The sequence below is a fragment of the Spodoptera frugiperda genome, chromosome 20 (genome assembly GCF_023101765.2).
Source record: "Spodoptera frugiperda isolate SF20-4 chromosome 20, AGI-APGP_CSIRO_Sfru_2.0, whole genome shotgun sequence".
NCBI lineage: Eukaryota > Metazoa > Arthropoda > Insecta > Lepidoptera > Noctuidae > Spodoptera > Spodoptera frugiperda.
The window spans coordinates 3064083-3089660 of NC_064231.1; the positions used below are offsets into that span (position 1 = coordinate 3064083).

The 25578-nt window shown below is 35.4% G+C and overlaps 1 protein-coding gene across 2 annotated transcripts in view; it reads left to right on the top strand.

Annotated features, from left to right (window-relative positions):
- The first annotated feature begins 10735 nt into the window (after window positions 1–10735).
- Window positions 10736–25578, top strand: part of LOC118281590 (probable serine/threonine-protein kinase DDB_G0267686) — a 196100-nt gene continuing 181257 nt past the window's right edge. Inside the window, exon 1 of one of the 2 annotated variants that reach the window (XM_050701490.1) lies at window positions 10736–11127. The gene's annotated coding sequence lies outside the window, so the exon portion shown is untranslated. Of the gene's footprint in view, window positions 11128–20827; window positions 21234–25578 lie in introns of those variants that run through there. The other variant, XM_050701489.1, reaches the window with a different exon arrangement.

The window sequence follows — 25578 nt, forward strand, 5'->3', positions numbered from 1 at the left end:
GGTATACATTGTGCAGTAGCATTACGTACACTAATTCACACCTCTGTCTACCCCGTCTGGGATAAAAGACATAACGATACGATACAAAACTCAATGAATAATAATTATCTATCTTCCAGTCTTATATTTGTACAACCACCAAATCCACACTAAATCCAAAAACTTTACCATTCAGCATTTTTAAACACTACACTACCAAAACAACCTCAAATAAATCCCCGAACAAACGACTAAATATCCCACACACCAGCCCTAAGATTGTCATAATCCAAAGTCCTGTTTTACAAGCAGTCTGCTATCTGCATGTTCTTTGGTTGACAAAGGTTAGAAGCTACATCACGACTTGATCCCTAACCGACAGTGCATGGGAAAAGGACCTGGGCGGCCATACCATTTGTCTGGCCATTATTAACATGCTTCTATAAGGTGAGAAGTTAATGCTGCCACCATTTTGTTTAGTTACGTCACTTGTAAGGGATGATTGGAGTTGAAACTGTGTTTGTGTCTGTTTTCTTGGGTGGTTATGTAAGTTTTATGCTAGGGTATTTTGTAATAGAAAATATAACTAATTTTTGTTCTAATGTCCGTCTTGTAGACTGTTTTAAAATATTAGACATGTATTTTTTTATTTTAGTACGGAAATAGATACTTTCGAAGATATATCAATTTTGAAATGTAAAAAAACACGTGTCTAATATTCGTGCATTCTGGCCCATAATTGGTCAAAATTATTTTTACAACCAATGACATGGCGATGGCGGACTGCGATCGAGCTCACTTCGAATACTTCGAGTTAATAATCAATATAGGGATGATGATGGGGCAAGAAAATTTAAAATCTAATTAGTCCGTTAGTTAGGTAATGAACAAATATTTACTCTCTCCTCGATATCTTTAGATATGAAATCTGGACAAACAATAAATAACAATTACGCATGATATATTGTAACCTCACAAATATAAACTAAGTCATCGTCCTTGTTAGTCTCGTTACCTATTCTCAAAACATTAATATTATTTATCTTATCATGTGTTTTCAGTGAAACTGCACCAATGGTAGGGTGCAAGGCGTGGCGCCGGCCAACCACTAAAGATAAACTTGGTTTACTAATGTACACTGCACCGCACATCAAGCTTACCCAAAGACTCTTACAATACAGTTCAAATTGAGCTTTATCACAAAGGTGTTAAGGTTTGAAATTGCTTGGAGTTGTAAGATGGATTGAGGTATCTTGATATGCTGTTGTCTACAAGATAGTATTGAATTATGACATGAAACAAAGATATTGTTCTATGTGAAATTTAGCGAAAGTTTTGTATATCGGGCAAATGTTTGGTTGATGTGTTTATTTGTTTGATATCCTGGTGTGCGGTCGTGGTGGTCTGTACCCTTAGTACGAGTTTGCTTTACGATGAACGAAAACGAAACGAGAGCGTGTTCGGCGCTCTGATTGGTTAGTTCATTCGCGCTGGCCAATTAGAGCGCCGGCCGCTCTCATTTCGATGACTTTAAAGCAAACTCATACTAAGGGTTCTGGTTCAGGAGTTTCTTTATTTAATGAGGGGTTCTCTGTTAAGTTTGTAATGTTTAACTTGCAAGTTTTGGGTTTGAGTACGTTTGTGTTTAAGTTACATAAACCCTCCATAGTTAGAGTAATTAAAATTCAATTGTTACTTAACCTAGTTCTTAGCTATTGTTTTTGGAATTAAATTGTCACAAAGGAAAAGTTTAAGTAATCATTAAATGTCTTTGAGTGCGGCAAATACTTATTGCCATACTCAGAGTTATTTAATAGTTACTTAACCCAGTCCTTAGCAATTGTTTTCGATACAAAATCGTTACTAAAGAATGGTTTAAGTAATCATTAAATGTCTCCGAGTCCGGCAGATAGTTTGTTGTATATCATAATGAAAACAGCATCTCCCAAATTATACGATTTTTTCAAAACTATCACTAGAGTTAGTGTTACAACTGAACACTAAAACTAACTATTCTTTCCAATTTCTAGTCATTAGGTAAAACCCAGCTCATAAGTCGTTTCTCATTTCCCCAACTCACTATTGTTGTCGGAAGCACTTAAAAACAATAAGATATAACAATTGTTCACGGTTCAAAGAATTTTGAGCCTAAAACGTGTGATGTGTGAATGATTGCGTCCTAAATATTTGTGTGCGTGTGTAACTAAGTTGGTTGGTTTCGATACGGTCGAGTTTCGCGTGATTAGTTGACTACTGAGATGGTTGACTTCCTGACTTCGTTCCGATTTCTTGTTGCAATGTTTCGCTTGTAAACAATATATATGTGATAGAGTGTGTTGGTTGCTGATGAATAGATGTTAAATCCGATGTTGTTAGTGACTGTTAGAACTTTTATTGAATACAGTACTCAAAATAAAACACAAACCTTCAAGATAAGCGTACTCCTTTTTAAAAGCCCGCCAACGTAACTGTGACTCCTCTGGTGTTGAGGATGCCCATGGGCGGCGATGATCGCTTACCATCAGGTGACCAGTCTGCTCGTTTAAATCCATAAAAAATGAGAAGACGTTGCCAGAAAAGTGAAAAAAATACGAGCTTAACGTATTTATTTATCATTAAAATTAAAGTAAATAGCGCATTAAATAGGCATAGAACCTTCAGAAAGTTGCTTTTGTACCTTATTACCTGCAGCTCTATTGACAAATACCAATACTGTGAATGTAATAACATACCTAAGTACTTCATTCAAGTCAGGTTTAAACCATAACCAAACGCGATACAACTCGAAACACTTAATCAATAACATAACAGCCATTACATAATAAAAACAAAATGGCGGCACGTTCCTTTAGCGAATTAGATCAAAATCGTGCGCAAGCGCAGATCATGTGGCGCATCTTCCTATAGCTGTCGTGAACAAGGAACTGTGACTAATTGCGGCGGATAACCTCGGGGTAATTAGATTGTTCTTACTTACTAGTCGTTACATACACAGAGAGAAAATAATAAGCTGTATTGGAGATTATTTTGTGGGAGGTTGAAGAGATGTTCTGCTTAGGAATGGAAAGAAGTTAGGGTGAATTTGTGGGTTAGGAAAATTTGTTGAGAAAATTAAGTTTAAAGTTTCTTAATATAAAAAGGTCGGACTGGAAGATAATGCCAATGGTATTAAAGTCGTCCAATGTACGATTGTGCATAAAGTTTCAATAAATAAAAATAATCAATCTTGTTATACATTATCCAAAGCGAATTGGAGACGAAGAGTCGAAGATCAAGCTCAGTGATGACAAATCTCCAGCAGTGAACAGAGAGGAGCTGATTTTTTCTGATAATTTGTATCTACATACAATCAATTTTACCCAATGTTCCCAATACCCGATTCCCCAACAACCCTTAAATTCCTAACCCCCAAACTCCGGCAACGCACTTGTAACGCTTCTGGTGTTTCAAGTGTCTATGAGCACGGTGATTGCTTACCATCAGGTCGTTTACCGGCTTATTCAATAAAAAAACAACTCGTACTTATTTGCTGGTTGGAAACTAAGAAAATCCGACAGTACCCGAACCATAATTCTAGGTATCCGTCACATATTTGCAATCAACTCAACTAAAAGACTATCATTACAACACATTACAAATTGCTTCCCCATTATGCCATAACAGTATGTCACAGAGAATGCTTTCAACAATTAACACACGACTTCAATTGTCTGAGAACACACGAGCAATGCAGTTTGCCAACAAAAGTTTGCGCATGCTTTGTTGCGAGTATTTTGCGGACATTTCTCAATGGCCATGCTTGACGCACTACACAGCCGTGTGTCGCAATGTTACTGGTTGATTGTGGATATTAAATTATAGGTTGGGTTAATATAGCGACATATTAATTTATTTTTTATTGTTTTTAGATGTCTCCAGGATATTGCTAAATGATAAATAAATGATAAATGATATTTATTTCTGTAAATAGATTATAAAATAACACTTTTACACGTCAATCCGTGCTAAATGGAACTATGGCGATCTACTGCAAGACAAGCTTCGTATACGAAGGTTATCATCTCCTTTTAGTATTTTAGGATTTAGAATTATTTAGGGTTATACCTAATTTTAGTAATAGTTACAGGTGAATTGTAGATTATAGTTTAAAAGTGATACCACGACCTCACAGAATACCAACGTGAAGCAACGCTTGTGTTGTGCTTCGTTGAATGAGGTTACCAGAGGCCCAATCTTCCCATTCGCGGATTCCCCAATAAACTTTAAATTCATGGATAACTTACTATCCCCTAAAAGATTATTTACTATCAGGTGATCTGTCTGCTCGTTTACCGGTTTATACTATAAAAAAAGAATCAGGTTGGTCAGGGGCGCTGCTGCCTGCTCTACCAAATGTGAAGTCCCTTGATGTTGACCTTGATACCCGAAGGAGGAGAGGGGTGGTGACAAATATTCTACCATGACCTCCATAAGCCTATAAAACATACCAAAAGAACTTATAAACCTATTACGTAGGTCTCAAACGTATTGACGTGACCCAGATCTAGATTGAACAGGTTTATAATGCTGGCTAAAAATGCGCCACACTGCAGGAGTATTACCTAAGATGACAGAGATGGATGATCTAAGTACGGTAAAGAAAGAGGGTAAAATTATTATTGATCATAGAAGCTGTCTAGTGTCTAGTTTGTAATGGTTGAGGAAAAGTGTAGATTATATGGGAAAATACAGACTAGGAATTTCATAGTTCCTGTTTAGTACCTATTCCTTGAGAAGTAACCTAAAAAGGAAAGGTATTTTAACTAATCGCTTTAGCTATTTATAAAGAACACCAAATTATCTGATATTCGTTTCTGCTAGCGGTTTCGTGGAATAACAAGTATCCTTAGTGTCAATACAAACTATAATCTACCCTTGTTCCAAATTTCATCCCGATCTCTTTAGCCGTTTTGACGTGATTGAGTAAGAAACAAATATACACAAACTGATAAACTCACTTTTCACATCTATAATATACTAGCAAACCAGGCGAACTCCGTTTCGCCACCCATGATTTTCCCTGTTTTCCTGCTTTTATCTTGAGTTTTTTCTTAAATTTTCTTTGCTATAAACCTCATGGAGCCCGAGACCTTTCCAATGAATGCAAAACCGAGGAAATCGGTTCGTGCGTTCTGGATTTATATCGTCAGGAAGGAAAACCCGACTTATTTTTATATAATAGATTAATATTTTAGATATATTAATATTAATCTATATATATTAATATTACAGATGTGAAAAGTGAGTTTTAGTTCAGTTAAAAAGCCTAAGATTTCGATGATGCTGTTAGTAGTATGAATGAAGACACATGGCCTAAAATTAAAACCTCCTTATTGAGAAGTCGATCAAAAAATTAAACTCTTTCAAGAACCACATTTACCCATTGCTAAAGCAATTACATATGAGTCCAGTATAAAAAAAAGTGTTACTAGACACTAGACAGTTACCGTAACTACGGTATTCCACAACAAAAATAGACGAAACCAGAGAACGAAGGTAATAACCTAGAACACGGCACATAATCGGACGTCAGTACGTCAGTACGTCAGTAGGTGCTACTTAAGATAACCTTGTTGTGGTCGCGACCCACTTGTCTCACCAGCTTTCCTATCTGCACCACCATTTGTTAGGACAGGCTGTTTAAGATGTTTTGGAGTAGGTGTCTAAGTACTGAACAGCTCGTTCAGTGGTCTCAATTTGTTCTGTAGGTCTCCAAGTTTATTGCGACTACAAAAGTGTTAAGTTGATGATTAAAGTTTGACAGATTGGATGAGGTTCATATGTAGTTCCACTACTACTACTTTGTGATACAAAAGTATTAAGTTGACAGATTGGATGGGCTTCAAATTATATGTAGTACTAGTACTTTGTGATACAAAAATACACTGGTTTAATTTTTTTTCAACGTATAGTTTATGTATATCATAATATTTATGGTCTCTACTAAGGACGGTGTCTTCGGGTATCTTACTAATATTATAAATGCGAAAGTTAGACAGTTTATGTGTTTGAGAATCAGGATGTTTGGAAAATGGGTAAATGCATGGTAGATAGATACAGAATATGACACAGATTATGGTCTGGAATAACAAAGTGGATAAGCGATGCCGCTGGCAGAAGCTAGTTTAGATATAATTTAACAATACTAACCTTAAGCTAGTGGACAATGCTTGACAGAGCCGCCACCTACTAAGAGCAGAATCAATATACAAAAACCTTAATATAAATTGCAATAAATTGCATATGAAAAGTTCATCGACTCGTTCCATTCTTACAATAGGCATATAACATTAATAGCTGCAATAGATTTCAATCTCATTGCTTACGCATGTCAATAACCTAATTTCTTCAATTGGTATTCAATTTGGTATGAATTGATTTATACTTTGACTAAATCAGATCAATTCGTAGTTTACGAAGAGTAAATTAGGACAACTCGGTTTAAATAGGTAATTTGAGGGTTGAGAGCGTTAACTAATGACTATGTGCGTATCCGAAAGAAAGATTATCCGTAAGAATGCGTAAGCACATAGTCCTTTTGATAAATAAAAAATACATATTTTTTAAATTAACTAAAAATCACGTCGCCCCGTCTGCGCACGCTGCTCACGATGAAAAGGACACCTCACAGACTCGAAACTAGTAGAGCTTTTAACCGTTAACCGTGAGTTTTAGCTAGTTTAATATGTCTCACAATAGTTCTTATAAAAATATATATTTTTTATCTTAATATAATTTGAATTCATGTTTAATGGGCATCAATCGGCTCTATATCACATTAGCTTATTAAACATCATGGATGAATAGGTGCTACGATTCAAGAATATACATATAAACCTGAACTACTAAATATTTGAATACACGGATCGAACTCGTCGCCAAAACGTGTTGCAATATTGATGCAGTCCCCAAAACGAATCGAGGGATGGCCAATGTTTAATGCTAGATGCCTGTCTGGGTTCTATTTGATGGAAACTAATGAATAAATAATATCGAAGAGAAAGTTCCCAAGAGATTTGTTGTCTACAAATAATATTTCACAAGAAAATTGATCAATAGGTGTTCTAATATTAAAGATTTTGCGAAAGAATAGTTTATTTTTATGGAATAGGAGGTAAACGAGCAGATTAATCACGTGATGAATAGTCAGTGTCACCCATGGACACCCATAACACCAGAGGAGGCATAGGTGCGTTGCTGGCCTTTTAAAAAAGGAATACGCTATTTTCTTCAAAGTTTGAAAGTCGTATCTGTTTGGAAATATCACCGACGACAGATTATTCCGCTGTTCAGTTGTAGCCTACCAACCACCTATATGATGGGGATGGAAGTGCCAGACGACCGATCACCAATTTATGGTAAACAATCATCGCCGTCCATGAACAATCGTAACACAAGGAAAGTCAAAAGAGCGTTGCCGACCTTTTTCAGTACAATAGGTACTGTTTGATTATTATATATTGATAAGCGAATTGATGAAAGGCTATCATTATGTTCGGATGAAATGTTAAATAGGTGATTTTGTATTTAAATGAATAAGTGTGAAGAGCATTTGTGTCGATTTTAATGTTGGTTTTCATTTGATGTTAGTTGTAAGTCTGTCTAATAATCTGTTTTCAGATAACTTTGTATTTATAGTAAAGTAGAAAGAAAATGTAAATTGTAGTTATTCTAAAAAATCCATGAATAATGATGGTGATGATCATGCAATTGTGGACCTTATTGAGGAAAGTTAACAGCACAATTTTCCTGATAGGATACTTTAGTTACAACATCAAGCAATGTTTTGTACGTTATTAGTCAGATTTAATAGGGACAAGCCAGAGGCGGGTCTTTATTAAACTCTGCTACTACTCATATTGAAGGTTTTCAATGACTACAAAACTGAAGCAATATCGCATAATATGTTAACTTTCTCGGTTATATACGAGAGAGAGAGAGAGAGAGAGAGAGAGAGAGAGAGACAGAGAGAAAGGGAGAGAGAATTATACATTTAGCTATATAAGAAAGACTTATGATCTATCAGACAGAATTAAAAATATTACAAATTCAGACATAGTATCAGATATAATAAAAATTAAAGGACAAAAATCTAAAGACGAGTGATCAAACAATAACGCAAGTTAAATTATAAAGTCAAATTACTAAGTAGATCATGGTTTAGCAAGAGTTTATGTTTGGCTTGAGGCTCAACTGCAACAAGGGATTGTCCATTGCACTAATATTCAGTAAATGTTAAAATAAATCAGGCTGGCCCAGCCCACTATATTAATACGAAATTCCTGTTTATTTTATTATGCATTGGAACAATTTGGAGCGTGGGACACTTGGAACATTTTGCGTGTAATAGATGTTTTGTACCCGCCTCGTGTCGCTGGATAAGGTAACCTATTATGTTTTAAATGTTCCTCGTGCGAATTTTCTTACGCAAATGTCCCCAGTAGGAAAGTTAGGTTATGTTGCCGTTGTCACGTGTTTTGGCTTCTATGTTCTAGTAATGGGTTTGTGACGTCACTATGTAGGTTGGTTGCAGAATTTTGTGCTTCGTTCTAACTAGTTTTCTTGTTCGTTCATGTTAGATGGTAGTGTTTGGTGGTGTTGTAGTGATATAACGTACCTAAATAGGTTCTGGTTCATCCGATTTCGGTACTTGTGTTCACGTAATAGCGGCGGTTTTAGGTTTAACAAATTTAATATTTAACTTGACTACGTAAAGAAACTTATATATCTTTAATCAAGCAATCAACAATGAAATCATCGTATTTTGAATTTATTTTGTATGTTCAATTCATATATAAATCACAACAATAAAAAAAAGCTTTACATAAAAGTTAAACAAAGTTTTGACCGTCCTGATAAGAGATGGCGCCACTGACGCGTGCAGCTGCTATAGTGGCATGCGGCACTACTCTGTATTCTAAAAATAAACAACGAAAATAATGTACTCCTTGACTAAAAAGGAACAGTATTTTTTAAATACTCGTGTTTCTTTTAAATCAAAATGGAAAATAATTTGAATAATATAATGGATTTGATGTGATGATGAATTACGTGTAGAGAGAACATTTTGACTAAAATAATCTAAAAACTAATAATTGATTGAAAAGCGTAGTCATCATCAACAACTTGTGATGGTCCACTCCTCCTAGACTATGGCCTATATAAATTAATATTACTGCTAAACTATGGACTATTAACATGAAAATATTATCAAAGTAAAACTTAGATACAAACAAAGATTTATCAAAAGGAGGTTATTAATAAACCAGGCAGAAGGAAATCCATACATCACCAAATACAGAACGCTCCATAAATGTAGGTAATTAGCAGAATGTGAACGGCAAATCACAATGTCGACCGATCCAGTTTATATGCTTTATTGCAATCCTTCAATCATAAGAAGGTATCCATAATAGGCCCACTATTCCTACTACTGTTACAATATCGTCTTTAAAAGGTAATGTTTCCTCTTTCCTAGTTCATTAACTAAGTAAAGTTTTTAATGTCCCTTTGAGGTCGTTTCCTTCGATATCAGTGTTGGAGAGAGCAGTGGCCTTAGTACGAGTTCGCTTTGCGTTTAAAGTAATCAAAACGAGCGCGCGTTTGGCGTTCTGATTGGCCGGCTCGAATAAATCAACCAATCAGAGCGCCGAACTCGCTCTCGTTTCGATTATTTTAAACGTAAAGCAAACTCATACTGAGGGTACAGATGTCTTATGAACTGTCCCTAGTGTTTGGTTATGATCTCATCTCTGTTAGACTAGAATTAGAAGAAACTGTCCAAATGTATGTTTATTGCATATGCCAAATAGTGCATCTCTACCTGCCCACTAGATGACTCTGTCATTAAATAATGTATATTTTTTCTTTTTAACAAGCTTCAATTCAACTTGTTCTTCAAAATAATCCGTTTTGAGTCCAAGATATTTATTAATCTCGATTTTATAGCGGCGTCTACTAACATAATCAAATTCGCTACATTTTCGAGTGGGTGTGAACATAACTGGCGACCTTCAAGGCCCTTGTTAGATGCTTAGGGCAGGTAGGCTTGGGTACCCAATTACAATCTAGGGTTGCACTAAAATTTTCCAAAATAATTGTTGCTATTTTTTGAATTAGGGATTTTGTTGTATGACACAAAAATGTGCTTATATATAATAATATTGAGTTATAGTTGAATAATTTTCTAATCCAACGATGTCCCTCATGGCAAACGTGTCGTAATAAATATAACTCAGTTCTAAATGAATAAATTAATTAACTAAATTGTTTCTCTACTTAGCCATATCGATACTTTAAATTAAACGGTGTTAATGAAAATACGAGCAAAGTTCAGTGGCCAGTGAACCTAATGCGTCTTTACGACGCAGCCCAGAGGGACCTGCCAGCCAGACGGTACGAACAAAAAGCCAATTTCATAAAACTATGCACCCGACTGCGGCCCATAACAATAAATGAGCAAACCTCCAGAACCTGATACCTCGCCCGGATATACTTTTCACATGTCCTGTGTCAACGCACACGAAATATTCGTCTTCCATTACAAGAATTAAACAACCAATTACTTTAAAACGTTTACTAAAGCAGCAATGGATCAACACCAAAAGCAACGCTCGCATCGCTCGAGTACAGTGGTAGAGGAATCTGCAAGTCTACCGCACACATGAACATCCGTGTCGAGACGCGGAGGCTTCGAGTGCACACTCGTATAGTTTTACATCGCGCGCCAGTCTGCACCGTGCTGCCGCTCGCGACGCTCGTGTCGTGAGGCGCGACGACGCCGAACCTCCGACATCGCGAAAAAAGTTTTCGCCCGATACACGAAACTTTCCTAGACTTTCCTTTCAACCCGCACATTGTTGAATTGGAACAGTCTGTTTTGAACCCGGCGAACGCGAAAAGTGACCTTCTCAAACCGGAATTCGGTATCCTCCGGAACGGGTTTAGTCTCGGACCCCGCCGTGCCAGGACTTTCGTGAAGTGCTAACTTGATTTTCATAGTGGTGTGTTCAGTGTGAGTGACTGGATTCTACGCTTAACACGGAAGGCCGGACGTTGTCCCAACACATTTAAGGTTGGCTTCAAGTAAAAGTGCTGTTAAAAATTTCAGTAAGTATTGTTTTAAGTTACAGTTCAAAGACCTCGAAAGTAACTAAAACTATACTCCCAGCAGATAATGTGATTAAAGCAAAAAGTTGCAAATTGGAACATAATAGTATTATTGGACAAATGTCGTAACAGTCCTTGCCCTTGTCAACACAAAAAGTGCACTAATATTTCCAGCCGACAACTTAATTCGACTGTAGACAGCAAAAAATAAGTCGGTCACAGAGCAAACAATATTATTTTATGTTTTGGAAGTAATCAGCAAAATGGACATGCTTTAATCTTGAGCTGACAATCAAGAAAATTACGAACGCCATTTAATACATTGGAACTGCAATCAATTTCAATAGTCTCCGTAGCGCTCGTTGCGGTAGAATTTAAAAATAATATTTAGAAAAGATAAATAAGAAGTTTTCAATTATAAGTAATTGGAATAGGAGCAAAAGTTGGAAGTCAGTGCCCCTTACCGGATCTCTTGCACGTCCGACTTGTGCAGCTTTTTTCCATGTTTGTATATTCAGGAGGCTCATTCGACCTCAGAGTGTTTTGCATCAATCGAAAGTGCCATGTGTCTGTTAGTCTATTTTGGAGCAAACAGATGTGCAAAAAGTGAACCAAAAAACGACTATTGAGCGCTTTGTGAAGTAAAAAACATTGCAGCGTTAACTTTGTTATTTTTTTCTTCGATGCCAAATTCGCTCTCGGCACTGCGTTAGTAATGTGCTCTTGTTTTATTTTTAAGTGTAGTGAAATTATTTTTGGCATCTTGATATTCAATGAATGGTAATTCTTTGACCTCATGAGAACTTTGACTTTTGTAGAGTTGCCGTTCTAATCGAGATTTGAGTTTTGTTTCAACAGAATTGAGATTAGTCAAGAAATATAAACACATTTTTGCGTTTCACAAAGTAACATTTTCACAGGTCATAATGCCAAGGCCGAGCCTAGCAACGAATAACTTTAGAAATTCTGCGGCACCTATTACAGTAGCCAGGTACTTTATTAATTGAAATGTTGAAACTGCATCCAATTACTTCTTGGATCACTTAGTTACAAAATAATACATAGTCATTAGAGTTGTAAGCAGAAAAAGTATAGCTCTAACTCATGGTTGGCTTATGAAAAACTCTACAATTGATATTTTTGAGTTAGCAAAACCTGTGTTATTTTTATCTGCCCTTAATTATTATCAATTTATTTTTTATTATTATTATCGACCAGTTCAGTTGTATTAGCAAACAATATTCACATAGTGTTACGTAGCCAGAAAAAATAGCGACCGTAGGCTGAGCCAGTCGTGCGTTTCCTTTACCCAGGTGGTCGAGTTACACAAAACAAAAAACTAATATCTTATTTACTTTAGTTACACGGATAAACCTTACAATAGATATTTCATCTTCTTTATCTGTTTAATCTTATTATTTTATGTCTGTAGAACCGATCGCTTGATGTAATAAGTGGTTATCGATTTTAAAAATTAAAAGTCATCGCACTTCACTTTTTTTTACTTTTTCGAGACTAAGCGCAAACTTAATGGAATTACGATCAATTTTTGAACCATTGAGGCTCGTGATTTGGAATATTTTGTAGGACGAAGTCTTTAACACAGCGTAAACGCTTGTTGTTGATACGATATATGAGAAGGTACTTTTTAAATTAACAGTTGATGCCGAGAGTAATCCAGACACTTGGACACGTGTGCCTAAAGACGTTGAACCCAGAGACTGCATCAATATTGACTTTTTGGATGAACGTCGGGTGCAAAATGAAAAAGCAAGCAATGTTACTACCTTTTTTCATACAGATGGTCTATGTTTTGATTGAATATTTGACCTCAAATGTTTGACTTCAATTTTAGAAACACTTTCACGGCTAGGCAATAGAGAGATCGTTTGCATATACGTTCATTGACAATGTATTTTGTGGTCTTGTCAATACAATGTAGATACAAGTTATCTTGGTTTAGTACCTTAACTGTTCCTGGAAACTTTCTATTGATAATCTTGATATGAACTGGATCGTTCTTGTTATTTGTTATAAGGACATTATTAAACTGGTTGAAGACAAGTTCTACGGAGGGAGTTTAGAATATTCCATTAATTAGGTTCAAAACGTCACTAACGAAATGGAGTTAGTTATTCAAGGTTTTTATGACAATAAAGAAGATTATAAGATGATTCTAATTCCAAACCTAGAGTGTTAAATTCAAAGTGTGTTCAAGTAATAATCAACGACCTTCTACGAGCATCATGACAGAAATCATCAAAAACTTGTTTGTGTGAAAGATCGAAGCTTCCTGGTGACGGTACCTACATATACATATATGTATGGCCGTGTCAATATGTTTACCTATGTATGTTTATTCATTAGTTCGTATTACATGAAGGTCGTCCATATTGTCGGCCTGTTATACTAAACGTGATTTGACTTTGAAACCGTATAGTGTTACGTTATTAAGTTTTATTTTATCAACATCTGTTAGGTTTGGAGGCAAAAAGTGACTAATTTTATAAAACGTGCTTGTTTTAAGGTTAGTTTTTAGGGTATCAAGTTTTGAGTTGCTGTGTGGTCTTGGATTGATGTTGTCACGTGTTTTTTTTGACCTTATAGACAGGTTTTTGGGGCAGCCAGTTTTAGGTTTTAAAAGGATGGCTCTATCACTATGATATCGAATTTTGATTTTGATATCGTATGGGCTTACGTAATCTTTGTAAAAAGTGTTTAATAAATTTTTACGCAAACATCAAATACATAGACGCTTTGATAGTTTTATTAAAAAAATGTGTCTGTAGAGGACAAAGTTTCCAGAATTGTCAAAAATCCAAAATGGGTCTCTAATCACCCAAAAATAAGTTAGAAAAAATCATTATAAATAGCACAGTGACATCTTCATAATCAAAGTTAGGAGTCAAGAGATATATATCAATAAAAGTTTCTATCTAGCCAATACAGTAGTAGATTCAATCCCAAAGTTTTTGCTATCATAAACTTTTTAGGAGGTCCAAATCTGGTTTCTTTGTGCTCGTGAATGACTGGAGTTGCGGTCAGTGACCTTATTTCTACAATACATATAATAATAATGTAGCAAAAACTATCATTATTGGTTATACCCAGTGTTTATGGTGCGCTATGGTGTAAAAGTCACGTCATTGTAATGACATTATGGGACAAGAAAAAATTATGCATAATTTTAATGTTAACGGTGACGGTCAACTTGGTTTGGTGGTCGTGAGTACGATTGCTAAGCTCGACGTTTTGATTTCGGGGTTAAGTAATGAAATTATGGATTTTATTTTGGATGGGTGACATATAGTACTAGTGATATGATCGTGTGTGTCATCAGAAAATGTATTGGTGGTGTCTATCAACCGTGTATTAGATTCTGGCACGTATACGCGGTAGTGCTAAACTATCAGAACATGGCATCTGTAATATAAAATGTTGTAACACAACTGAATTTCAAAGCAAAAACACAAATTACACTAAAAATAATTAACGTTTATCACTTACTCCGACACTACATCTGCATCACAAAATTATTCGCTCACGTCAATGACATTGACATGTAAAAAGTTTAATACATTTTTATGTGTCACTCCACATTTTAATTAAAGTAAAACATTTCTCACATCAAAAACATTCCAGCTCACAATCACATTTATAAATTTGCTCGAAATGTCCACAGCACATTCACGTTGATAATTTTAATGAACATTTGCAAAACCCCAAACACTTTCATTTCATATTCATTTTATTCCATGAACATTTTTAATATAATTTGCTTTACATTTGATTTGAGATAACCATCGTCTTGTATGTCATTCTGACAAGATTATCTGGTGATGTAACGATAGTGTTCAGTACAGGTGTCTTGATTTATAGATAAATTCATACTTGCTACTTGAACGTGAAATTTCACAGCTGATTTTATGAATTTCTACTATAAAGTTGAACTAAATTGGATTCGAATTACCGATGGTAATGCTAATTTTGTATGAAGTAGTCATGACAAGCTGTCTATTAGGGGATATCGAAGATTTCTGTGAGAGCTAAAAGAAAGGTAGATCTAAGAGTAACATGAAACACTGGAGGTCAACGTGAGCTAGCAACTGGCTGACCATTGCGATTTTAAGTCAATACATTAACGTGACCTGTGGCTGCCAACACCTCTCACCATATCTCACGAGTAGTATCAATACCTCTCGAGATGTAAGTAATGTACTATTCAAGTTGCTTTTATATTTGAACACCGTTACGTACTCATCAATTACAGACACAAGTTAGCCACAGGTCATGGACATGGGAACAACAAACAATGCTTCTGTTACAGATGAAACTATTTTCGGTATATCAGCTTTTAAATATTGCAAAATCTATGTTGCAACTAGACAAACTGTTTGTCTAATAAACGTTTATTAAGACGAGATCGAACACGTGGCCTTGAGACAAGACCTGCCTATGCGTTGTGCTTGTGAAACATGCGTTGTCAACATTATTACAGCTTATTACTTCGTCATAGAGATCATATGTCGTCAAATTGTCTGCAACACCTTGACACATAGGTAACTGTCAACCTTGTACAAGCATTTTACCATCAATTACTAATGATTCCTTATCATTAATAACTGCCGATCGTGCTCTTACAGATCATTCATCGAATTCTCACAGTAATTTAGTTCGTATGTAATCTCATGCAATCATTTCATCGCATTGGATAAACATACAGAGATTGGCAATATCCAAATTGTCTAGAGGCAATAAATCATCGCTTTTGTCAAAATCGTGTACAGTTTGGTTGCTAGCGAATTTTTTGAATGCAAGGTTCATGTGGATTAATGGGTAGGTATTTATATCTAGTGTGTTCACTATCAGATAGTTGAACATTAAGATTATATTCAGCGTGTGTGGCCTTCACTGCATCGTTTGTGGTCCTATTTGAATAGCTAGTAAATATTGACCCACAGACATCTGTTTGCGGACTATTGAAGTGGATTGAGTATTATTACGATTTTGAAGAATTATGTCGAGGCCTCCATTGTACAAGGTGATCGATGGTCCCTCTGATAGCTCGGTAGTGCGTTTCTGTTATTTTCTCTATATGTAATCGGTGAAAGTGTTAAATCGATTTATTTGTCGCTTACATCTTTATGGATTTAAGATTTCCATCTGTTTTGAAACTAAATGTTCGGAGAAATTTTACCTTTATGGGATCTATTTGGTACTACTGATAGTAATCTCATATTTGTTGCGGTCATATAGGAATGGATTTACATCGTAATATTCAATATTATGGTTACAGTGCCTATGTAACTGTTTAATGGCAATTCGAAACGCGTCACTGTTTGGAACGTTTCTTAATTAAAGTGTATTGAAATTAAATTCTGCATTAATGTCAATGGTATTAGACAATTACTCGTTGACCCGTGGCTGGTTAATCGATAGAATCTCACACCTTTTCATTCAATTAAGATCACGGTAATGATAATGATTTGCAGGGTTTAATTAAAGGCTTGCAAGCGCTAATTGTGAATGCACTTCTGTGCCATTGTTCCAATTGTGTGGAGGTACAATTATTCAGATTTCCGTTCTTAACTCGTTTAGCACCTCCCTGACCGCGATGTGAGAAGAAGGTCATGAAAGGGCCGCCCTAATTTCCAAAGTAAACATTTTAAGTTTTTGTCGATTTGTACTTAGAAGTAACTTGGTGTGGAAACGTTAGGAGTACGATATTAATATGTATGCCTCGCTTTTTCTCACAGGTGCAAGCCTCTAAGTGGTGGTGAAGTGTGAATTTGTATTGTTTGCAATGCTTCCATAATACATATGGAATGCTAAGTATCATTACTTACAAAACTACTTCGATATACCGATACTCATCTGTCCTCTAGTTTCTCATCCCACAAGATCTGTGAGAGTCGAAAGCAATGATCTTTATGAGATGTAGGCGATCATCTATCACTAATGATACATAATTATGAGCTTTTAATCTCACATTTTGTTTGAAAGTTGCTTGAAGCGATAAAAACAAACCATATTTCATCTTAGACTTACAAGTTCAAGGAAACAGAAATGGATTGGCTTAGAAATAGACGTTAATGATAGTCGCAGAGGAAGTTATATTTGGACAAGTGTAATTACAGTGACGAAGAGTTACCAAATTCGTAAAATGTAGGCAAGTAGAGCAAAAGAATTATTGTTGTGTGAAACTAAATATGGAAGATTTTATGTGCATTCGATCTTAAAAGGAGAACGTTCTTAGAACGGTGCTTATTTCTTTATTTTTGTTCTAAGATACGATGGATTTTGGTAAGGTTTTATTTATTACAGTGAAAATATTGATATTGGATTTGTTGGAAATGAAACCGAAAGCTATCAACGTGTGCGGGCGCTAATAGCCAAATATTTATGATTTCATTATAGATTTAAAAAAGAAAATACAACAACAAACGATCACGTACAGCCTTCAACGGTATTGAACAAGGAGCGTGTTTTAATTACTGATTACAATATCATTACACAGCTTTTAAATGTTGACCTAGTTTATGTCTGTTTATCCCAAGATCGATTGAAGTTTATTAAATATATTTATTATAGCCACAAATTGGAGATTTCTTGGTTTTTCGATAATTTGATGTTAACTGCATGGAGTCTGATATTTTTCCCAGTATATAGTTATATGCTCCTAATCTTTCGGGGGTTAAAAAGAACGCCGTTATGTTTTGTTATCTATAGAACTTGAACGCAATAATTGAGAATTTACCTACTAATGCTGTCTTGCATTATTGACCTCTGGACCAAAGCATCAGCAAAATTGACCTAATAAGGTTCCAAGTCAATGAGCCACCAAGGTCGCAAGCAGAATGAAAGCTAGTGCATACAATACAATGGTTATTGTTTTCACTTAGTTTGCAGGTTACAACAATGCTACTCATCTAACAGACAATGTTGATAGGCCATCGGTGAATTAATATGATTTTGATTCATTATTCGTTTATATCTCTGATCTTAATACAGTTGTATCGTGACCGATTGTGACCAAGTTACGGAGTTGGAAAGTATTTGGCTGTAACACTTCTTTTTGTTTCAATCTTCAATCATGGATCTGATGATAAAAGAAATTTGCTCGTCATTTGTCTAGGCAAAAGTGTGGAGAATGTGGGTAACTATGTTGGTCAGGTGTGAATATTGGAAGATAGTTGAGCTAATCATAGTGATTCATTGAATACTACTTAGTACGATTGTTAAGTCCCTACTACTTAGTGCATAGGTAGATGATTAGGCTTTATAAAAGTAATTGCTTTCATTGTAGATGTACGTTCATAAAGTAAGCAGTACGTAGAGTCCATGGTACCTTTGTCTTTCGTTATTTTCGTTCTTTCTCTTTTCGTCTACGACTGCATTACGGAAGTGTTGAAAAAGTTATCATAATACAGATTGAACGCATGGTTTACACATGCATTCGATTAGACGTTTACCGTGTTGATGCATTACGCCTATGTTTGCTTCCTTTCCAACTATTTATACCGCACCACTTGGAAGAACTTCTCTAAGCTCAATGCACGCGTTTGGTAGCACTTACTATTTTTAGGTTAGACAAACATACTTAGGTAGTTTCAAACAAACTTGTTTACAGCTGCTGCTAAAGACAACACCAAAGTCCGTCGAATCTAATGTAACGAATATTCGAATCGATACTTCTGTTAAAAAAATTAAATCGATTACATCATCGAAAGGCAGCCGCACAATTGATTCGCCACTTTTTGTTCATAAATTCAAATCATAATTATTTTTATGAACTATCTGATCTCTTTCGTAATGTCTGATATAAAAATTCTATGAAGTATAAAATCGTTTTATTAGGAGGAAATTTAGTTGGCCTGTAGTAAGCTGGCTTGAATTAGATGGTATTAGTTAAGTCATCAGAGACGTAACCGTTAAAAGAGAAAACAAATCTGTTTCACTTTCATTTTTGGCTTGTCGCGTTTTCAATATCAAGGTCGTTGCATGGTTAGCACCAAATCTTTGAGGAGATGCAGCATCTATTGCGTGTACATTGTTTATTTTTATATTTATATCTTCATTGTTACGTATTTATCTGGCTTGTTGGTCGTTAGTCATCACTTGTCGATATCAATATGAAAGGATAAGTGCATTATGATGTTTCCTAGAATTAAGGTCGTTAGTATTATCCTAGTGGGGTTTGTAACCGACTTCTACTCGTATGCCCGAATTCAATGTCCATGTTGGAGAACAAACTACCATTTTTTATAATCTCTTAAGTTTAGCTCTACATTTTTCATGTTTGATAAAGAAATAAATAATTGGATAAGAAAAAGATAGCTTTAACTTTTCTTCTTTATCGTTTACATATGTAGTATGATGAAAAAGTTATCCAACATGGTAACTGTCAACAGTAGCCACACTTACGGGTAAGCACAAGCTATGATGTTGTATTCTTTCCTAGTTACGTAACCACATGTAAATTTGTGTTTCACGATTGTAACTCTGTTTTTCTTTGTTCATTATTAGCAACGCATGTCACGATTGACATGTTATTCTTACAGTCTCGTAAATATGTTTTAAAATCTGGATAGCAAATATGAGAAGAGAAACTTTACTATTATTATATTTATTAGCTATTTCTAATCTGTTTATTAAATTTGTACGAGACTAGCTACCAACTAAAGAAAATTGTTTTAAAAAAAATATCGATAAACCATGACTGGTGTTTGGTTATGATCTCATCTCTATTAGAATTTAATTAGAAGAAACTGTCCAAAAGTGTGTGTACCTATTGCATATGCCAAATAGTGCATCACTGTTCTGGCCACTAGATGACTCTGTCATTAAATAATGTATATTTTTTCTTTTTAACAAGCTTCAATTCAACTTGTTCTTCAAAATAATCCGTTTTGAGTCCAAGATATTTATTAATCTCGATTTTATAGCGGCGTCTACTAACATAATCAAATTCGCTACATTTTCGAGTGGGTGTGAACATAACTGGCGACCTTCAAGGCCCTTGTTAGATGCTTAGGGCAGGTAGGCTTGGGTACCCAATTACAATCTAGGGTTGCACTAAAATTTTCCAAAATAATTGTTGCTATTTTTTGAATTAGGGATTTTGTTGTATGACACAAAAATGTGCTTATATATAATAATATTGAGTTATAGTTGAATAATTTTCTAATCCAACGATGTCCCTCATGGCAAACGTGTCGTAATAAATATAACTCAGTTCTAAATGAATAAATTAATTAACTAAATTGTTTCTCTACTTAGCCATATCGATACTTTAAATTAAACGGTGTTAATGAAAATACGAGCAAAGTTCAGTGGCCAGTGAACCTAATGCGTCTTTACGACGCAGCCCAGAGGGACCTGCCAGCCAGACGGTACGAACAAAAAGCCAATTTCATAAAACTATGCACCCGACTGCGGCCCATAACAATAAATGAGCAAACCTCCAGAACCTGATACCTCGCCCGGATATACTTTTCACATGTCCTGTGTCAACGCACACGAAATATTCGTCTTCCATTACAAGAATTAAACAACCAATTACTTTAAAACGTTTACTAAAGCAGCAATGGATCAACACCAAAAGCAACGCTCGCATCGCTCGAGTACAGTGGTAGAGGAATCTGCAAGTCTACCGCACACATGAACATCCGTGTCGAGACGCGGAGGCTTCGAGTGCACACTCGTATAGTTTTACATCGCGCGCCAGTCTGCACCGTGCTGCCGCTCGCGACGCTCGTGTCGTGAGGCGCGACGACGCCGAACCTCCGACATCGCGAAAAAAGTTTTCGCCCGATACACGAAACTTTCCTAGACTTTCCTTTCAACCCGCACATTGTTGAATTGGAACAGTCTGTTTTGAACCCGGCGAACGCGAAAAGTGACCTTCTCAAACCGGAATTCGGTATCCTCCGGAACGGGTTTAGTCTCGGACCCCGCCGTGCCAGGACTTTCGTGAAGTGCTAACTTGATTTTCATAGTGGTGTGTTCAGTGTGAGTGACTGGATTCTACGCTTAACACGGAAGGCCGGACGTTGTCCCAACACATTTAAGGTTGGCTTCAAGTAAAAGTGCTGTTAAAAATTTCAGTAAGTATTGTTTTAAGTTACAGTTCAAAGACCTCGAAAGTAACTAAAACTATACTCCCAGCAGATAATGTGATTAAAGCAAAAAGTTGCAAATTGGAACATAATAGTATTATTGGACAAATGTCGTAACAGTCCTTGCCCTTGTCAACACAAAAAGTGCACTAATATTTCCAGCCGACAACTTAATTCGACTGTAGACAGCAAAAAATAAGTCGGTCACAGAGCAAACAATATTATTTTATGTTTTGGAAGTAATCAGCAAAATGGACATGCTTTAATCTTGAGCTGACAATCAAGAAAATTACGAACGCCATTTAATACATTGGAACTGCAATCAATTTCAATAGTCTCCGTAGCGCTCGTTGCGGTAGAATTTAAAAATAATATTTAGAAAAGATAAATAAGAAGTTTTCAATTATAAGTAATTGGAATAGGAGCAAAAGTTGGAAGTCAGTGCCCCTTACCGGATCTCTGGCACGTCCGACTTGTGCAGCTTTTTTCCATGTTTGTATATTCAGGAGGCTCATTCGACCTCAGAGTGTTTTGCATCAATCGAAAGTGCCATGTGTCTGTTAGTCTATTTTGGAGCAAACAGATGTGCAAAAAGTGAACCAAAAAACGACTATTGAGCGCTTTGTGAAGTAAAAAACATTGCAGCGTTAACTTTGTTATTTTTTTCTTCGATGCCAAATTCGCTCTCGGCACTGCGTTAGTAATGTGCTCTTGTTTTATTTTTAAGTGTAGTGAAATTATTTTTGGCATCTTGATATTCAATGAATGGTAATTCTTTGACCTCATGAGAACTTTGACTTTTGTAGAGTTGCCGTTCTAATCGAGATTTGAGTTTTGTTTCAACAGAATTGAGATTAGTCAAGAAATATAAACACATTTTTGCGTTTCACAAAGTAACATTTTCACAGGTCATAATGCCAAGGCCGAGCCTAGCAACGAATAACTTTAGAAATTCTGCGGCACCTATTACAGTAGCCAGGTACTTTATTAATTGAAATGTTGAAACTGCATCCAATTACTTCTTGGATCACTTAGTTACAAAATAATACATAGTCATTAGAGTTGTAAGCAGAAAAAGTATAGCTCTAACTCATGGTTGGCTTATGAAAAACTCTACAATTGATATTTTTGAGTTAGCAAAACCTGTGTTATTTTTATCTAGTTTTATTTTTTTATATTGGTTTATTATCATTATTATCGACCAGTTCAGTTGTATTAGCAAACAATATTCACATAGTGTTACGTAGCCAGAAAAAATAGCGACCGTAGGCTGAGCCAGTCGTGCGTTTCCTTTACCCAGGTGGTCGAGTTACACAAAACAAAAAACTAATATCTTATTTACTTTAGTTACACGGATAAACCTTACAATAGATATTTCATCTTCTTTATCTGTTTAATCTTATTATTTTATGTCTGTAGAACCGATCGCTTGATGTAATAAGTGGTTATCGATTTTAAAAATTAAAAGTCATCGCACTTCACTTTTTTTTACTTTTTCGAGACTAAGCGCAAACTTAATGGAATTACGATCAATTTTTGAACCATTGAGGCTCGTGATTTGGAATATTTTGTAGGACGAAGTCTTTAACACAGCGTAAACGCTTGTTGTTGATACGATATATGAGAAGGTACTTTTTAAATTAACAGTTGATGCCGAGAGTAATCCAGACACTTGGACACGTGTGCCTAAAGACGTTGAACCCAGAGACTGCATCAATATTGACTTTTTGGATGAACGTCGGGTGCAAAATGAAAAAGCAAGCAATGTTACTACCTTTTTTCATACAGATGGTCTATGTTTTGATTGAATATTTGACCTCAAATGTTTGACTTCAATTTTAGAAACACTTTCACGGCTAGGCAATAGAGAGATCGTTTGCATATACGTTCATTGACAATGTATTTTGTGGTCTTGTCAATACAATGTAGATACAAGTTATCTTGGTTTAGTACCTTAACTGTTCCTGGAAACTTTCTATTGATAATCTTGATATGAACTGGATCGTTCTTGTTATTTGTTATAAGGACATTATTAAACTGGTTGAAGACAAGTTCTACGGAGGGAGTTTAGAATATTCCATTAATTAGGTTCAAAACGTCACTAACGAAATGGAGTTAGTTATTCAAGGTTTTTATGACAATAAAGATTATAAGATGATTCTGATTCCAAACCTAGAGTGTTAAATTCAAAGTGTGTTCAAGTAATAATCAACGACCTTCTACGAGCATCATGACAGAAATCATCAAAAACTTGTTTGTGTGAAAGATCGAAGCTTCCTGGTGACGGTACCTACATATACATATATGTATGGCCGTGTCAATATGTTTACCTATGTATGTTTATTCATTAGTTCGTATTACATGAAGGTCGTCCATATTGTCGGCCTGTTATACTAAACGTGATTTGACTTTGAAACCGTATAGTGTTACGTTATTAAGTTTTATTTTATCAACATCTGTTAGGTTTGGAGGCAAAAAGTGACTAATTTTATAAAACGTGCTTGTTTTAAGGTTAGTTTTTAGGGTATCAAGTTTTGAGTTGCTGTGTGGTCTTGGATTGATGTTGTCACGTGTTTTTTTTGACCTTATAGACAGGTTTTTGGGGCAGCCAGTTTTAGGTTTTAAAAGGATGGCTCTATCACTATGATATCGAATTTTGATTTTGATATCGTATGGGCTTACGTAATCTTTGTAAAAAGTGTTTAATAAATTTTTACGCAAACATCAAATACATACACATTCTGATAGTCTTTATTAAAAAAAGTGTCTGTAGAGGACGAAAATTCCATATCCAAAATGGGTCTATAATCACCCAATAATAAATTAAAAGAAAATCATTATAAATAGCACAGTGACATCTTCATAATCAAAGTTAGGAGTCAAGAGATATATATCAATAAAAGTTTCTATCTAGCCAATACAGTAGTAGATTCAATCCCAAAGTTTTTGCTATCATAAACTTTTTAGGAGGTCCAAATCTGGTTTCTTTGTGCTCGTGAATGACTGGAGTTGCGGTCAGTGACCTTATTTCTACAATACATATAATAATAATGTAGCAAAAACTATCATTATTGGTTATACCCAGTGTTTATGGTGCGCTATGGTGTAAAAGTCACGTCATTGTAATGACATTATGGGACAAGAAAAAATTATGCATAATTTTAATGTTAACGGTGACGGTCAACTTGGTTTGGTGGTCGTGAGTACGATTGCTAAGCTCGACGTTTTGATTTCGGGGTTAAGTAATGAAATTATGGATTTTATTTTGGATGGGTGACATATAGTACTAGTGATATGATCGTGTGTGTCATCAGAAAATGTATTGGTGGTGTCTATCAACCGTGTATTAGATTCTGGCACGTATACGCGGTAGTGCTAAACTATCAGAACATGGCATCTGTAATATAAAATGTTGTAACACAACTGAATTTCAAAGCAAAAACACAAATTACACTAAAAATAATTAACGTTTATCACTTACTCCGACACTACGGTATATCTGCATCACGAAATTATTCGCTCACTTCAATGACATTGACATGTAAAAAGTTTAATACATTTTTATGTGTCACTCCACATTTTAATTAAAGTAAAACATTTCTCACATCAAAAACATTCCAGCTCACAATCACATTTATAAATTTGCTCGAAATGTCCACAGCACATTCACGTTGATAATTTTAATGAACATTTGCAAAACCCCAAACACTTTCATTTCATATTCATTTTATTCCATGAACATTTTTAATATAATTTGCTTTACATTTGATTTGAGATAACCATCGTCTTGTATGTCATTCTGACAAGATTATCTGGTGATGTAACGATAGTGTTCAGTACAGGTGTCTTGATTTATAGATAAATTCATACTTGCTACTTGAACGTGAAATTTCACAGCTGATTTTATGAATTTCTACTATAAAGTTGAACTAAATTGGATTCGAATTACCGATGGTAATGCTAATTTTGTATGAAGTAGTCATGACAAGTCTGTTAAGGGATATCGAAGATTTCTGTGAGAGCTAAAAGAAAGGTAGATCTAAGAGTAACATGAAACACTGGAGGTCAACGTGAGCTAGCAACTGGCTGACCATTGCGATTTTAAGTCAATACATTAACGTGACCTGTGGCTGCCAACACCTCTCACCATATCTCACGAGTAGTATCAATACCTCTCGAGATGTAAGTAATGTACTATTCAAGTTGCTTTTATATTTGAACACCGTTACGTACTCATCAATTACAGACACAAGTTAGCCACAGGTCATGGACATGGGAACAACAAACAATGCTTCTGTTACAGATGAAACTATTTTCGGTATATCAGCTTTTA